Source organism: Staurois parvus, unplaced genomic scaffold (assembly GCF_062004578.1).
Source record: "Staurois parvus isolate SC_StPar_1 unplaced genomic scaffold, SC_StPar_1.0 ptg000045l, whole genome shotgun sequence".
Taxonomy (NCBI): domain Eukaryota; kingdom Metazoa; phylum Chordata; class Amphibia; order Anura; family Ranidae; genus Staurois; species Staurois parvus.
Window position 1 is genome coordinate 546514 of NW_028317841.1, and position 16457 is coordinate 562970.

Genomic DNA, 16457 nt, shown 5'->3' on the forward strand with positions numbered 1-16457 from the left:
TAACAATTCTGTCTGTCCCTGAGTAACAATTCTGTGTCCCTAAGTAACGTTTCTGTGGCCCTAAGTAACGATTCTGTGTCCCTAAGTAACGTTTCTGTGGCCCTAAGTAACGTTTCTGTGGCCCTAAGTAACGTTTCTGTGGCCCTTAGTAACAATTCTGTGTCCCTCAATAACAATTCTGTGTCTGTCCCTAAGTAACGTTTCTGTGGCCCTAAGTAACGTTTCTGTGGCCCTAAGTAACGTTTCTGTGGCCCTCAGTAACAATTCTGTGTCCCTCAATAACAATTCTGTGTCTGTCCCTAAGTAACAATTCTGTGGCCCTAAGTAACGATTCTGTGGCCCTCAGTAACAATTCTGTGTCTGTCCCTAAGTAACAATTCTGTGGCCCTAAGTAACGTTTCTGTGGCCCTAAGTAACGATTCTGTGGCCCTCAGTAACAAATCTGTGTCCCTCAGTAACAATTCTGTGTCTGTCCCTCAGTAACAATTCTGTGGCCCTAAGTAACAATTCTGTGGCCCTAAGTAACGTTTCTGTGGCCCTAAGTAACGATTCTGTGGCCCTCAGTAACAATTCTTTATCCCTCAGTAACAATTCTGTCTGTCCCTGAGTAACAATTCTGTGTCTCTAAGTAACGTTTCTGTGGCCCTAACTAACGATTCTGTGGCCCTAAGTAAACGTTTCTGTGGCCCTATGTAACGTTTCTATGACCCTAAGTAACGATTCTGTGGCCCTAACTAACGTTTCTCTGTCCCTAACTCTCTCCCTGCATACAGCCAGGTCTGCCTCTGTTGAATGACTGGAGGCAAATGGAGAATTCTAAAATGGCCGCCATTTATAGCTCGACCATTACACTGTGCTGGCTGGCTGGCTGCTGATTGGCTAATGCGATCACATGTCATGAATGAATGCATTATGGGTCAGCGCGCCTTGTCTGCGCGCCTTCCCAGACATCCCCGCTCCGTCGCTGCACATGTCGCCGCCATTTTAGGAAAAAATTCGATTCGCGCATCCGAAGTCTGCTTATTTTCGGATTCGACGCGAATCGAAATTTTCCTAATATTCTAAACGAATTCCACTGCGCCTACTTCGATTCGCTCATCTCTATTCATAGCACTGAACAATTTTTCTTGTTCAAGTAATTTATTAAAGAAAAACAACTGATAAAACATAGGTCCACAGCTTGAATAGAAAACAAGTTAATTGTTCTGACAGTAGCCTGGGAAATGTATAATTGAGGTACAGTCCGGTGAGGAATGTGTGCACATTGCTAAATGTCCTAGATGTCTCAAGGCTGTATGTACAGAACGTAGATGCAAATATATATGAATTATAACATATATAAATAAATAAAGAGAAAACAATATGAAACACATAAAAAACAAAGAAAAAAAAAACAAGAGGCAGGATAAGGGAAGTTTCAAGATTGGTCTACAATGGAGCAAGTGCTTGCAATCCAGTGGGCCATTACCTATATGGCCTGCATTATACCCTTCTACCAAGTGGCTACCAGAAAAAGGAGAGAAGAAATAAGAAAAAGAGAAGAAAACAGAGAGAAGTAGAGAAGAGGAGAAAAAGGAAGACCAGGAGGAGAGGCACAGAGCAGAGTGAAAAATGAGTGTAGGGAAAGGAACGGGGGGGAGGGAAGGGGAAGATGGTGGGAGGTGGTTGAAACATGTCAACCAACAGAAGAGGGAAGTCTGTATTGTATCCTTAGTGGGATTAGGAAGAGTTGCAAGCCATGGAAGGAGTAAAAATGCATTAAAATTTGGTGGGAGGTAGCGAGTCACCCAAGGGCCCCAGAGGACCTTACTTAAGCCACTTTGTCTGTAATGACCGCTTCTATTTTAGCATGTATCATAGCTTGTGTCACATTGTGTTCGACAGTGAGGACACATAGGTTGGGAGTTTTCCAAGCCTTCGCTATGACTTGTTTAGCTGTTGTTGTGATCTGCAGGAGAAGTTTGAATTGATGTTGAAATTGTTCAGGTGATTTGAGGTTCAAAAGTGCAACTATTGGGTCAGGGAAAAGAGGTGTGGTAAAAAGTGTGCATAAAATGCTAAGAAATTGCAGACGAGAAATCTTGAGCCACCAGGCAGGTCCACCAAATATGTACATCAGTAACTTCAGCCACACAGCTTTGATAACGGGGACCAAGTACCAATGGGTCAAGACTTTGTAGATGGTCTCTAAGGCAACAATATTCTGTGAAGAGGACTTCGTAGCCTGCCAGAACAAATCTAGTCAGCTGGGTCTAAAGTGAGTCCTAGGTTCCTGTCCCACTTATTGACATAGGAGGGGGTAGATATGGTTCCAGAATCCAAAAGGTGAAAACAGAGAAAGGATATAAGGCCTCGTCTGTAAGGGTTGCTTTTACAGCAATGTTCAGTGAGATCCAGGCCAGATAAAAGGCAGGACTGCGGAGAAATGAAACTATGGGGTTTTGGGGTGATTGAAGGGTGTGGCTAGTCTTAAGGCAATCCTAAAGGGTAAGGGAATGGTGCATAATAAAGTTACGTATGTTACAGCGGTCAGATGGTTGGAGCCAGGGGGGACTGGCAACAGATCACAGTCGACAGACTCTGAGTCACCCAGAGAGATATTTCCAAAACAGGATGATACTTGGGAAGTTGGGCCAATTGAGCAGCATGGTAGTATTTAGTGTAATTAAGGAGGCCTAAATCACCTCTTAATTTGGGAGTATAGAGAGTAAGGCAGGAAATGCGAGAGCAGATGGAGCACCAAATGTATGTACATCATTGTAAGATGAAAAAGTAAGCTGAAACTGGGATAGGCAGCACCCAAAATAAGTATAGTAGCTTAGGAAGGATGAGCATCTTAACCCCTGTGATCCTTCCCATCCAGGTCAGTGGCAGAGTAGACCATTTGGTCATAAGATTAGTAAGATGGGTCAAAATGGGAGGATAATTAGAAGTCAGACAAATTCGCAGTTTGTTTAAATCCAAGATAGGAAATAGAGTGGAGAGACCAAGAGAATGGCAAAGTACCCTGTTGTTGAGTTAATTCAGAGGGAGGCATGGATATGTTAACCACTTCAAGTCCAGACACTTTCACCCCCTTCCAGTCCAGGCCAATTTTCAGCTTTCAGTACTATCACAATTTTAGTGACAGTCACTCAGTCATGCAACACTTTACTCATATGATTTTTTTTTTAGACAGATAGAGCTTTCTGTTGGTGGTATTTGATCACCACTGGGTTTTTTGTTTTTTTTTTTGCTATACGTATAAATGAAAAAAGACCAAAAATTTTGAAAAAAAAACATTTTTTTGCTTAGTTTTTGTTATAAAAGTTTGCAAATAAATATTTTTTCTTCAAAATTTGAGGCCAAAATGTATTCTGCTATGTTTTTGGGGTAGAAATAACCCAAAACAGTGTATATTATTTAGTCTGTGTGAAATCTATAGAATCTACAAACTATGATATATATATATATTTGAAAATTGATCAGTTGAGACTCTAAAATGCCAGACGCTGGTATGTGGCATGACAGTTATCAGGACTCTGGTATGGGGTATGGCAGTGATCAGGACGTTAGCATGAGGTATGGTAGTGATCAGGATGCTGGTATGGCAGTGATCAGGATTCTGGTATGGGAGTGATCAGGATGCTGGCATGGAGTATGGCGGTTATCAGAATGCTGGTATGGGGCATGGCGGTGATAAGGATGATGATACGGGGTATGGAGAAGATGGGGGGCGGGGCTCAGTGGGGATGACATGAACAATAAAACAACATGTGCGAATAAGCAGAGTTTGTGGTGATGGCCACCAATTTCCAAACCCTGAATATTGGAATCAGCTCAGATTAGAAGGGCAGGGGGTTTGATGGCCAAAGCAAAAATTAAATGGTGAGAACGGGCAGCCTTGTCATGTACCTCTCCCAATAAGAAAGGTATTAGCTCTATAGCCCATGTAATGAACATAAGCTGTGGGATTGATGTAAAGTGAGGAAATTCAAGTAAGAAAGTGAGTTCTGATTCCCCGACTGCGGAGAAAAAAAATGGAGATAAGGCCAGGAGACAGCGTCAAAGGCCTTTCTAATGTTCAAAGATAGAAAGAATAATAGAATGTTGCGGAGGTGATCTGCATGGGCTAAAAAAACTACTATATGGCAGGCTGGAATGACGCCCACGTGGTCTTTGTGAATGAGGGAACCTATTATAGGATTAAGACGAGTAGAGAGGAACATTAAACAATTTTGAATATTGCTTCACAGTCAGGAGGGAACTGGGCAGGACGTTGGTGGGGTCTTATTGGCTCTGACATCAGTGCTGGGGAGAGGGGTGGGGCCTGGAATTTAAAGGAACAGGGGTCATTAGGCCCATTTATTCTTTCCCTGTCCACCTTTCCAAAAAAAAAGTTGTGGAGATGTGCAATCTCACAAAGAAGGCAGTGCAAGGGAAGCTACAGAAATTGGCCACAGAGAAGAACCTGAAAGGGATTATTGAGTGGGTGAAGGGCTTTGTGGTGTTTTTAGCAAAATTGTAGAAAGGAAGCAATGTGTGAACCTGATAAAATATCCGAACTTAATCATTAATGTGGAATTGTTAACAGGGGTAAAGGGAGGTAAGATTATGATAGGCTTTTAGGCTTAAGATGGCATACAGCAAGGGTAAGCTTTGCTTTGAATAGACAGAACTTGGCTTATGGACAAGGCTAGTACAAAGCGAGGGACATAGAAATGCAAGGTAATTTAGAGCTGTACAGCAGCTAGACAGTCACTCTCAAATTACCAGATGAGATGACTCTGCTGGGTTTATAATAAGAAACACTGTAACAACGTTTATGCATGCAAGTTTAGACAAGTATATGCCACATGTGGTACTGGGCGCCCTAAATTTGAATGTGCAACAAAAAAGCAGTTGGGAGTAGGGGAGGAAAAACCAAATTGCCAAAGAAGGTTGGGAGTTCCAAGAGTTTGGAGAATTTTAAATTGGCAAGGGAATATCCTGGGATTCTTAGAGAGAAAATTAACAAGGAAGTCACCCTGGTCAGGATAGAAAGCCCTTTTGAAAATCCAACAATGGAAGGTCTGGTAGTGTCCCGTATAGGGGTGGTGCCTAAAAGGAAAGTGCAAAATTATGGTTGCTATAGCACTGTAAGGGACCGCCCGGCGGTACCACTAGCACTCCACTGATCGGATGTTCCCAGCGCACGGAGTCTAAGCCCCAGAGTACTTGTTCACCAGGGCCCCTGATGGTGGGGATGGACTTGGAGTACCCCAGGACCAGGTCGTGACTACTGAGGACACCCGTCAGTGGTAGGGGTATTCGCCAGGGGCTCCCACGGGAGAGAGCCAGGTATGAGGAGGTCTGGAGACCCCGTTGAGAGGGATGGATGGATGGCTGAGCAGGTGCAGGGTCATACAAGCCGGGTCGGTAACTATGGGGACGGTGCGGTACAGAGCAGCGGGCAAAGATTAGTCGGGTCACACGCCAGGTCAGCAACAGCAGGTCAGATCCAATAGGGGGCATTCAGGAGAGAGGTCAGGCAAGCAAGGGTCAAGAACAGGAGAAAACAGCAAGGTCAGGGCACAATCCGGGTCAGCAACTTACTTTAAACAGGTTCACAGGTTCACAGGATACAAGAGACCAAAAGGCACCGAATGACAGCTCAGGACCGTTTAAATATCCCGCCCTGCGCTGCCATCGGTGCCAGGCGCGCGCCCGTGGTCACTACTGCGCATGCGCAAACCTGATTGCCGCGGTCGGCCAAGTCCCGGCGCTCGTGTACAGGGAGGTGTACTGCGCCTGCGCCGAACCCAGCGGCGCGGCGATCTCCGACAAGCACCTTCATACCCAAAGATAGTCAGTGAACAATACCATATCAGCCAACTTATGCAGGGTGCAGTATCAGATTTTTCAGGAAACATTCAAATGGGTTAGAGGGGTGAGGAGGAATGCCAGGATAAAATCTGAATGTGTGTTCAAGCTGCCACCTTTACACCTGCAGAGATTAAAGTTTACATCTCTTTTCTGCAGTGGTTTGTGGAGCAAGCTGTGGGAGTGGACAGAGTTGCGCACTACCTGGAAGATTTTTTCTGATGTGGAGAGGACACAGACAAATGTGATCCTTTAGGGAGCAGTTCTGTCAGTGTCTGAGGACTTTGGAGCTGACACCTCAATGCCTCCAACCACCTGCCTATAGTACCAAGACATTCAAATAGACTCAAGAAAGGGTATGTAAAGATTACCTGAAAAGAAAGTGGCTGATTTGAAAGCCAAATTGAGAGAGGTCGCTGGGGATAATAAGGTATTGTTGAAAGAGATGCTAAGCCTTTTGGGATCACTCTACTTTGCAGTCAGGGTGATACCGATGGGAAGGGTTTTTAGTCACTGGCTGGAATTCAGCATGAAGGGGGTTGACAAGCATAATCAAGGAGAATATATGAGTCTGGGAGGAGTTGTTGAGGCATTTTAACAGCATCGCAGTGTGAATTAAAGAAATCCGCTTGAATTAGAATCTGAAGCTATTCACTGACATGGCCAGGGATTTAGGTTTTGGGGCTTTCTCGTATGGAAAATGTTGTGTGGGGGGATCGACCAGCCCATGGGAGGAGACAGATCTAACAAGGAACCTGGCGTTGTTGGAACTGTTCCTTATTGTAGTGAAAGCTGAGCTGTGGATTAAAGAGCTGTGAGATAAGATGGTAGGGTTCTGAATGAACAATATGAGTGTTGTTCAGGCAATTAACAAGTTGTCAGTAAGATCCCAAGAGTTGGTAAGGTTGCTGAGGTGCCTGGTACTTTGATATGTGCATATTTCATTCAAAGCAAAACATGTCCCAGGGATCAATAATTTTATAGTGGATGCATTGTTGAGGTGTACATAGGATGTATTTTACAAGCCAACCCCTATGCTGACAGAGACTAAAATGTCTGGGATATGTTTAGCAACTTGTGAACCCATCCTAGAGGACCTGATCATGCAGTCATTGGTGGAATGGTCAAAGTGGCTCGGGTTTCGGGGCACCCTAGAGTGATGGTGTTTGTGTTGTTTTGTTTTTTTCTTTTGCTGCTGAGTATGATCCCAAATGATGCTTTTCAGTTAGGAAAGTGTTAAAAAGGTGGCCTAGAGCATGGCTAAAAAGAGGATAAGGGAGCCTAAAGGGGAGAAGTGGCTGCCACTGGTACTGCATGCACTGCAACAAGTCTGTAGGAGCCACGACAAGGCAGCTCTATTTAAATATACCTTCTTGACAGCTTTCAGCATTTGGGAGCTGGTGGTCCACAACAAACATTTCTTCAAATGTATTAATATTAAAAATGTCAGGTCTGAGCTTGTAGGCCTTGTACAAGATAATTTAGAGCTGGTGACTGCAGACAAAAAGAAGGCAAATATATTAAACACCTTTTTCAGCTCTGTGTATACAGGGAAAATGGGGGAACTCAAACCCTTAATGTGGATATCATTGATATGGCCTCAGAAGCACCACAATGGCTCAAAATTGATCCAGAAACATTTAGACAAAATAAAGGTGAATAAAGCACCTGTAATTTTTAGAGACTCTTTAATGACTGAACTGATCTGTTCTTTTTGTGCTTTTGCTGGATTTTTGTCCTTTTTGTGCCTAAGAAGTTGTCCTCCAAGTTGTTTCAGTTCTGTTGGGCATCCCATATACCTCTAGACCCCATCCAAGTTGTTAACCCCTAATAAAACACCAAAAACCAAACTCATGTACCGTTTACTGACTGTGGATGCAAGTGTAGAAAATGAGAGTTGACTGGCTCTGCAGAGCTTAGGGATACCCAAAAACTCAGCGGTCCTAAAGAGGGTAGAGCTACACCTATAAAGTTCAAGTGCAAAAAAACCCCAAAATATTGGTGCATTCAAGTACATTAAATCTTTGAAGAGCAATAAATAGACATTTTCTTCTGCAAGACATTCTGCAAGACATTAGAAATCCATAACAATAGTGAAAAAGTGCAAAAAGTCCAAGGTCTGTAAAAAAATGTGCAACAAAAAACTTGTGTCAATACATTCTACCACACTCCTAAATATGAAACTATCCACTCCACACTTAGAAAAAATAATGAAGTCACACTCCATATGATTAAACAAAGAATCAAATGCACTCCACTCCACAACAGAATATGGAAGACACCCTCCTCTGTGCAGTCCACTTTCTCAGACACCCTCAGTCAGTGATCCACTCACCTTCTGAATTTGACCTCTTGAATGAACAAATAGTCAAACAGCACGTTATTTTGTAAATAGGTTGGTATGCCGTGAATCCCCAATGCAGTCACAGACTCCACTTATTGCTCTCCATCAACCATTATAAGAAAGAGAAGGATGCAAAAGTTTCACAGTCCAACATGTTTATTAAAAGCATATAAAAGAATGCACTCACTTAGTATAGTGCTGATTCCCAGCACAGGAAAAAAAATCACCCAAACTAGAGAGGAATGCTCCACTACCTATTCAGATCACATGATCAGCCTCTAGGGAATGATGTTACAGGATTTAGGCTCCACCCAATGAGTTTTGTCATTAGACACCCTCAGAAATGATGTACCGATCCTATTAGTTATTTTTATTATTTAGGGGTTGTTTAGATATATTTTTGTTATTTAACAGGGTGGCAGATATATTTTAGCACAGTTTTTCTTTTTTTGTGTTTGTAAGAATAGATTAGTTGGTCTGAATTTATTCTTTCTTGAGAAGAGGCGATCAAATTTTTAAGTTTTATTTCTATGCAGAGGATGTGTTATTTTTTTAACAGAGCTACTGATCTCTTTACTGAATCTGTTGGCAGATTTGGGAAATTTTGCTTCCTTGACAGGCCTTTTTATTCACCTCTTCAAATCGGTAGCATTACCTATTAACATCACCCCTCCCACTCAAGTAGCTCTTAAGGAGAAATTGTCCTTTGTTTGGTCACCTCTGATAATCCTCTATTTAGGTATCAATCTTACGGCTGACTTGATAGCGGTCAAGATGACAGTCTTTCCAAAATTACATTATTTAAGGTTTGCCTATTCCCTTAACTAAAGTATACTTATCCCACCAGCAATGAGATTTGAATAAATTTGTATGGCATAGTAAACCCCCGCACTACTCCAGAAATATTCTCTACCATTCTCATAAATTAGGAGGCCTAGGTTTGCCGCAATTTTGGTTTTGTTATTTGGCTTCTTGTCTATCACAACTTGCACAATGGAGTATACCTGACCCTATAGTCCCTTGGCTTAAGTTTGAAAGTCTTTCCTCCCAGAGTTGTTGGGGTCTGATGGTATTACTTTTTAAAAACTTTCTGAACAAAATCTTGTGGAGGCTCATCCCTATAAACTTTGGTATCCTTATAAAGACAAATATCAACTACGCTCTAAGATATCCCATTAGCTTCATTCCTGGGTGACCCAAGGTTTATATTGGCAGTCTCTAGACCACAAGATTTCTCATGGTGGCGCTTCCATGGTTACACTAACCTTTCACATTTTCAAAGCAGTTCAGCATTTGTACCATTCTCTTTTCTTCTGAAAAAAACAATCTGCTCCTCAAACTGAATTTTTTCATTACTTACAGAATAGGTATTTCTTCTCCACTGAATATGCTTTAACACCCTCAGACTCTCATACAGTTTTTGAAGGGATCTGTATAAATCGCCCACATATGCAAGGATTAATTTCCAACCTTTACACAACACTTAAGCAGATTTCCCCAGTTGGGAAACTTTCATATATAACAGAATGGGAGCAAAAAATGAGTGAGCAGTTTTTGGAAGAGGAATGGGACACTAGATGCAATAACCTATAGAAAAACACAAGATATCTGTCAGTACGTGATACAAACCGTAAGATGTTTAATAGGTGTTATTACACTTTACCATTTACTCAAGTTGTGTCTAGAATGGATGCTATAATGCTGATGAAAAGAATCTTTAAAACCCTCACTAACTCCTGATCACTGATTAGCTCCTTGTTTTGGAGAAAGAGGATTGTGATATACCCTTTTCATTTTCCATCCAAAATTATCAACACTTTTTTACTGGTTCATGATATACTTTCTACAAGACAAATGAATGTATTTTTTGTTTTATTTTACTGATACTTTCATTACTGGGAGACTAAAGCTGTTGCACTATTATAACTGGAAATTTTTTTTTTTTTTTTTTGTCCCTTCTCTCGATACTTAACTGTTCGAATTTTGATTTTAGAATGTCTTTTCTAAGTCATTGATCACCTATTTTTTGTGAGATCCTTTTTGAATTGTGAATTGATCTACGGTATGTGTGATCTCTTTTTGTACTTACAGATATAAGTCACAATTTCAAATGTTCTTTGTATTTTATTCTTTGATTTAATAAAAGTTTATAAACAATAAAAAGGAACTAGTTCTGGCAAGCTTAGTAGATTAGAAAAGCAGCACTGCTCACATGACCTTTCAGATATACAGACCAGTTCACAAAATGCTGCAGAGTGCTGGGTCACGGATAAACGCACATCAAGCCCATCCATATAGCCACAAATTTTTCCAAGGACTGCACACCAATATAGTGAATCATGGAACAAACTATCTAACATGTTTCACCTGTGTATGGCTTAATCATAGAGATCTATGATTAAGCCCTACGCAGGTGAAACATTTCAGAGGGACTTTCCTGATGGGTGGAGAGCCAGCTGAAGCCATTTTATGATCATTTGTTTTGTAATACACTGTATTGGTGTGCAGTCTTGGGAAACATTTGAAGCTCAGTAGATTTTTTTTAAAAGAGCTGGCTGCATTCCTAAAAGCACGAAGTATAATTGCATATCAATTTTTCTAGGTAATAAAGCCAAAGATTGTTGATCCAGGGAATATCCAATGGCCCCCAGGGGAACAGGAAGGAAAGATTTTTTTTCACCCACTGGAGAAAATTAGACCATGCTTTATATTTATTTATTTTTTATTTTTTGTTGAATTCGATGGAATTTGTATTTTTTTCAACCTAACAAAGTAACGACAGTATGTAACAAGACAGGACAGGGGGCTCAAGTTTGCATCATGATGAGGTGTCCTTAAAGACAGAAGCTATCCTTTTCTGGGTTGCCAAGTAAAAAAAAAATGATCAATTGGGCAAAGTATCTTTGGTGGTCTTGATCAGGAATCTGAGGAGTAGCCAGGATATTTTGCGCTGGGGACGAACTATAAAATTGGTGCCCCAGCCCCCTCCCCGTTTAATCACATCAGTGACACCAATGATGGGGCACTATTCCTCCCACTGACACCAATGACACTTAACTTGCTGACCCCTGCTCCAGCCTAGGCTCCTTCCCTCTCCCATCCACAGCCATCATACCTGGTTGCAGCAGCACCATCTGCACGGCACACTTACCGTCAGCTGTCTTCTTCACTTGCTCCGGCCGCTCCCTCACTCGATCTTCGCGCTGCCACTCGGCTCCTCCTCTCCAAGCTCCACCTCCTCATAGGTGATTGGCCACCTGTGTACATTTCCTGAGCTACAGTTCTGGCACCCAATCACCTTTGAGGAGGCGGAGCTTGCAGAGGGAGGTACAAGATTCCATAGGCTGTCCAGTGATCCCGAGGGTGTGGCCAGATGACAGGGGTGGCATGTCATCCTGCCCACACATCGCGTCCAGGGAAAAGAAGACACCAGACCTGCAGACCTCTCTACTCCTCCTCCAGCAGCGCCTCCTGGACTGGATCGTCGTGGGACTGGGACATGGAGCCAGGTAAGACACAGCAGCCCACTGCCCGCCCCTGTACTAAGTGTCCCTTCCGTTGGAAGGGGGGGCAGCGGCTCTGCGCCGCTCCCCTAAAAAGTGCTGCCCTAGGCAAACGCCTTGTTTGCCTGGCGGCAAATACGCCCCTAGTTGTAAGCTTCATCTTGGAGCCCCTGTACCTTGGTGCCCGGGTACATATGTACCCCCCTGCCCCCCCCTAGCTACACCTCTATTAGGAGTAGCTTATGTCCACTAGGAGCCATGGAGAGATCCCTGTCAATCAAGTGTGGGGAAGTTTTACAGTTTATGAGGCACAGGGATAGGACCATCATGTCTGTATTTCAATTTACTGCTATGCTCTGAGTGTGCCTGAAGCAACTGGGAATGAACCCTGAACCCATTTTGGCACCCAGTCATTCAGGATTAGTGCAGCCACCATGTGGGCAGTCAGGGACAGGCCAGTGGAGGAAATGAAGGCTGCCAAAGGATGGAAATCCAGGGAATACATGGCTTATATACAGGAAATGTTGATGCAGGACAGATGTTTAATTGCATTTGGTTGGGTCTCCTAGGAAAGTTCAATATTCTGTCTTTGGGTTGGAATGCTATTTTTTTTTCGTTTCAGGCTCAAGGTGGTGTGTGGCTTCTGGGTCACTCCTTTGTCTACTGATGAGAACAGAAGAGTGAATTTATGTGATTATGTGGGGTTCCCTATCTGCAATCATCTTTCATGCTTTTGATTGTCTTTCACACTGGCGGAAATAATGTGGCTTATAGACAGGATCGGAACCTGTTATTTGACACAAAGTCTGACATTTTCAGTGTCTTGGTGCTGTGGCTGGGCATCAGTCTATTTTGGTCCAGAATCATAATCAGAAGGTCATGGGGGAAAGCAGCATGGGGCAGTTGGTTGTTTAGTGAGAGGACTGGGTGGAAACATAATCAAACATAGTGTTATAGGGTGGCTTGCCTAGTTCTCTAGAGAGAGGACGGTGTGCACCTTTCTGTTATAATTTCAATAATGAATGGACTTTGTTAACAAACAACACAGTGCTTTGAATTAATTATATCAAAAGGGCACCTGCTACCATCACTCCAATGCACTACAAAAGTGAAGCTGCCCTCCTATAGTGATATAAAATCATCATCAGTGCCAAATAAAATAAAAAGGAGTATATAGGCGCTACACAACAATATTCCCACCAATTTGATAAACACAAAGCCTCTGAATAAAGTCCAACGCACTACCATGCCAAAAATCTTCAGTGCTTCTTATAAATAAATCTAAGACTGCCACCAGATTCCACACCACTGTGAGAAGTGCACACTCACCAACACTCCTGTAACCTTTATTTGACTGAAGGTCAAAGAACGCTGCAGATTATAGGTATTCCTCCATCTAAATCACTTTCTCCATAGCCTTCTTTGTTACTGGGATATCCCTCCAGAGATTACCCATACCACTAAACCAGAGAGAAAACTCCTGTATAGTGTAGTATTTATCAAAGTAAAAGGTGTATAAATGTAAATTATTGTACTCACATGAATTGTGCCCATGATTGGCACAGTTGTAAACAGCATATACTAAGATGCAATCCCTCCCGGGATCCATTATGCACTGCACCGACCGGAAGGTACAAACCGGACATGACGTCACTGGAACTGGATATTACAACTCTTAAGGGCCTCGACTAGTTTCACTAATCGAGTCTTCAGGAAGGCATGAAACCACCATTTTTTGATAAATGTTTATACCACCCACTGATACCTGATTGGTCAATATCCCTAACTGGTCTAACCATATGAAGGCTGTTTACAATGCGCAGACCATATGGGCTACACAATATACATCCATTCTATACATAATTAAAATCCGTAGAATACCGATTACAATTTAGATTATTTTGATTTGAAAAGTCCTTAAATAAACACCCAAATGAGGATAGTCTTCCCTTTAATGTTACAGCACCACCTAGTGGAACTAGCACTTACTTAATCAATTCTCACTCTCAATTAAATTGTATATATACAACCAAGTGTATACTACAGCTTCATCATGTAGTAATGTGCAGAGCTAAATATAGTGAGGAACAGAAGTGTTTGAACACCCTGCGATTTTGCAAGTTCTCCCACTTAGAAATCATGGAGAGGTCTGAAATTCACATTGTAGGTGCATTCCCACTCTGAGAGACAGAATTAAAAAAAAATTCAGGAAATCACATTGTATGGTTTTTAAAGAATTTATTTGTCTTGCACTGCTGAACATAAGTGTTTGAACACCTAAGAAACAGCAAGCATTCTGGCTCTCAAAAGACCTGTTACTGTGCCTTTAAAAAGTCCGCCTCTACTCCACTCATTAATCTAACCTAGTAGCACCTGTCTGAGCTCTTTAAAGACACATGTCCACCCCACAGTTAGTCACACGCCAACTACTACCATGGGCAAGACCAAAGAGCTGTCAAAAGACACCAGAGACAAAATTGTGGACCTCCACAAGGTTGGAAAGGGCTACAGGGCAATTGCCAAGCAGCGTGGTAAAAATAGATCACCTCTTGATGGGGCTCCATGCAAGATCTCACCTCGTGGGGTATCACTGATGATAAGAAAGGTGAGGAATCAGCCCAGAACTACAAGGGAGGAGCTGGTCAATGACATGAAGAGAGCTGGGACCACAGTTTCAAAGGTCTCTGTCGGTAGAACACTACACCATCATGGTTTCAAATCATGCATTGCACGGAAGGTTCCCCTGCTCAAGTCATCACATGTCCAGGCCCGTCTGAAGTTTGCCAATGTCCATCTGGATGATCCAGAGGAGGCATGGGAGAAAGTCATGTGGTCAGATGAGACCAAAGTAGAACTTTTTTGTCTAAACTTCACTCGTCGTGTTTGGAGGAAAAAAAAGGATGAGTTGCATCCCAGAACACTATCCCTACTGTGAAGTATGGGGGTGGTAACATCATGCTTTGGGGGTGCTTTTCTGCGAAGAGTACAGGACGACTGCATTGTATTAAGGAGAGGACGAATGGGGCCATTTATTGTGAGATTTTGAGCAACAACCTCCTTCCCTCAGTCAGAGCATTGAAGATGGGTCGTAGCTGGGTCTTCCAACATGACAACGACCCGAAGCACACAGCCCAGCCAGGATAACCAATGAGTGGCTCCGTAAGAAGCATATCAAGATTCTGGAGTGGCCTAGCCAGTCTCCAGACCTAAATGAAATAGAACATCTTTGGAGGGAGCTGAAACTCTGTGTTGCTTAGCGACAGCCCCAAAACCTGACAGATCTAGAGGAAATCTATGTGGAGGAGTGGGCCAAAATCCCTGTTGCAGTGTGTGCAAACCTGGTCAAGAACTACAGGAAACGTTTGACCTCTGTAATTGCAAACAAAGGCTTCTTTACCAAATATTAACACTGATTTTCTCAGGTGTTCAAATACTTATGTTCAGCAGTGCAAGACAAATACATTCTTTAAAAATCATACAATGTGATTTCCTGAATTTTTTTTTTAATTCTGTCTCTCAGAGTAGGAATGCACCTACAATGTGAATTTCAGACCCCTCCATGATTTCTAAGTGGGAGAACTTGCAAAATCGCAGGGTGTTCAAATACTTCTGTTCCTCACTGTATATTTATATATATATATATATATATATATATATATATAATTATTGTTAATATTAAAAATATATGAAAAAATAGAAAAATGTTATTAAAAAATATTTAAAACCTTATAATATGATACGATAAAAAAACACCTTTTTTAAAATAAGCAACTAAGGTCTATCTCAATATCTTATATATAATAAAAGATGAACTGCATTACCACAAAAACATGAATACATGTATACAGTGTACATCAGAAATGTACTAAAACATTAAAAATAATAAATGATGCAAAGTATTAATATTAAAAAATATACCAAAAAGTAATAAATAATACAAATAAAAATAAGGATAAAATTAAAATTGACTCATGAAACGTATTAAGTAGTATAACTATACACAATAAAGGAAATAACTCAGCATTCAAATCAATATGCACAGTAAATAAAAATAATTATTACAACTCGATCATTATTAATAAAATAATTAATATCCCATTTGATGTTAAGGCCTAAGGGTTGATAGGACTTGAGGTAAAAAATCCAGCGTGTTTCTCTATGAGAAATATGTCCTTTCATGTTACTCCCCATCCAATGAGGAGTATATTTTCTATACCTATGATCTTAAGGGTAGAAGGATCCCTACCATGATATAGATCAAAATGTTTGGACAAGCTGTGAGAAGGAAACCACCTTCCTAATGTTAGCTAAATGTTCTCCAATACAAACACTAAGAGGAAGAATTGTCCTCCCAACGTACTGGAGACCACATTTACAACTCAGGAGATATATATCCCCCTTAGTACTGCATGTGATGAAATCCTGAACATTATAGTTATTCATGGTGTTAGATGTAAAAGTGGATGTATGGATGGCATGTGAACTCCTACATACATTACACCTTTTACAAGGGTAAAACCCATAAAGATTTTCAAACATCTGTTGTCTATGGGGTTGATCAATCATATTGGTGCCATAATGTCCCTCAAAGCCCTCGATTTTTTGTAAATAACCTGCAGGTGTACTGGAAGGGATGGTCCCAATACAGGATCCTCCCTCAAGGTGTTCCAATATTTTCTCAAGGTGTTTTTGATCCAATAGTGCTGGGAAGAAAAGGTGGTAAGGAAGGCCTACTCATATGTATTCTGATGTGCCTGTTTTCTCTGAGA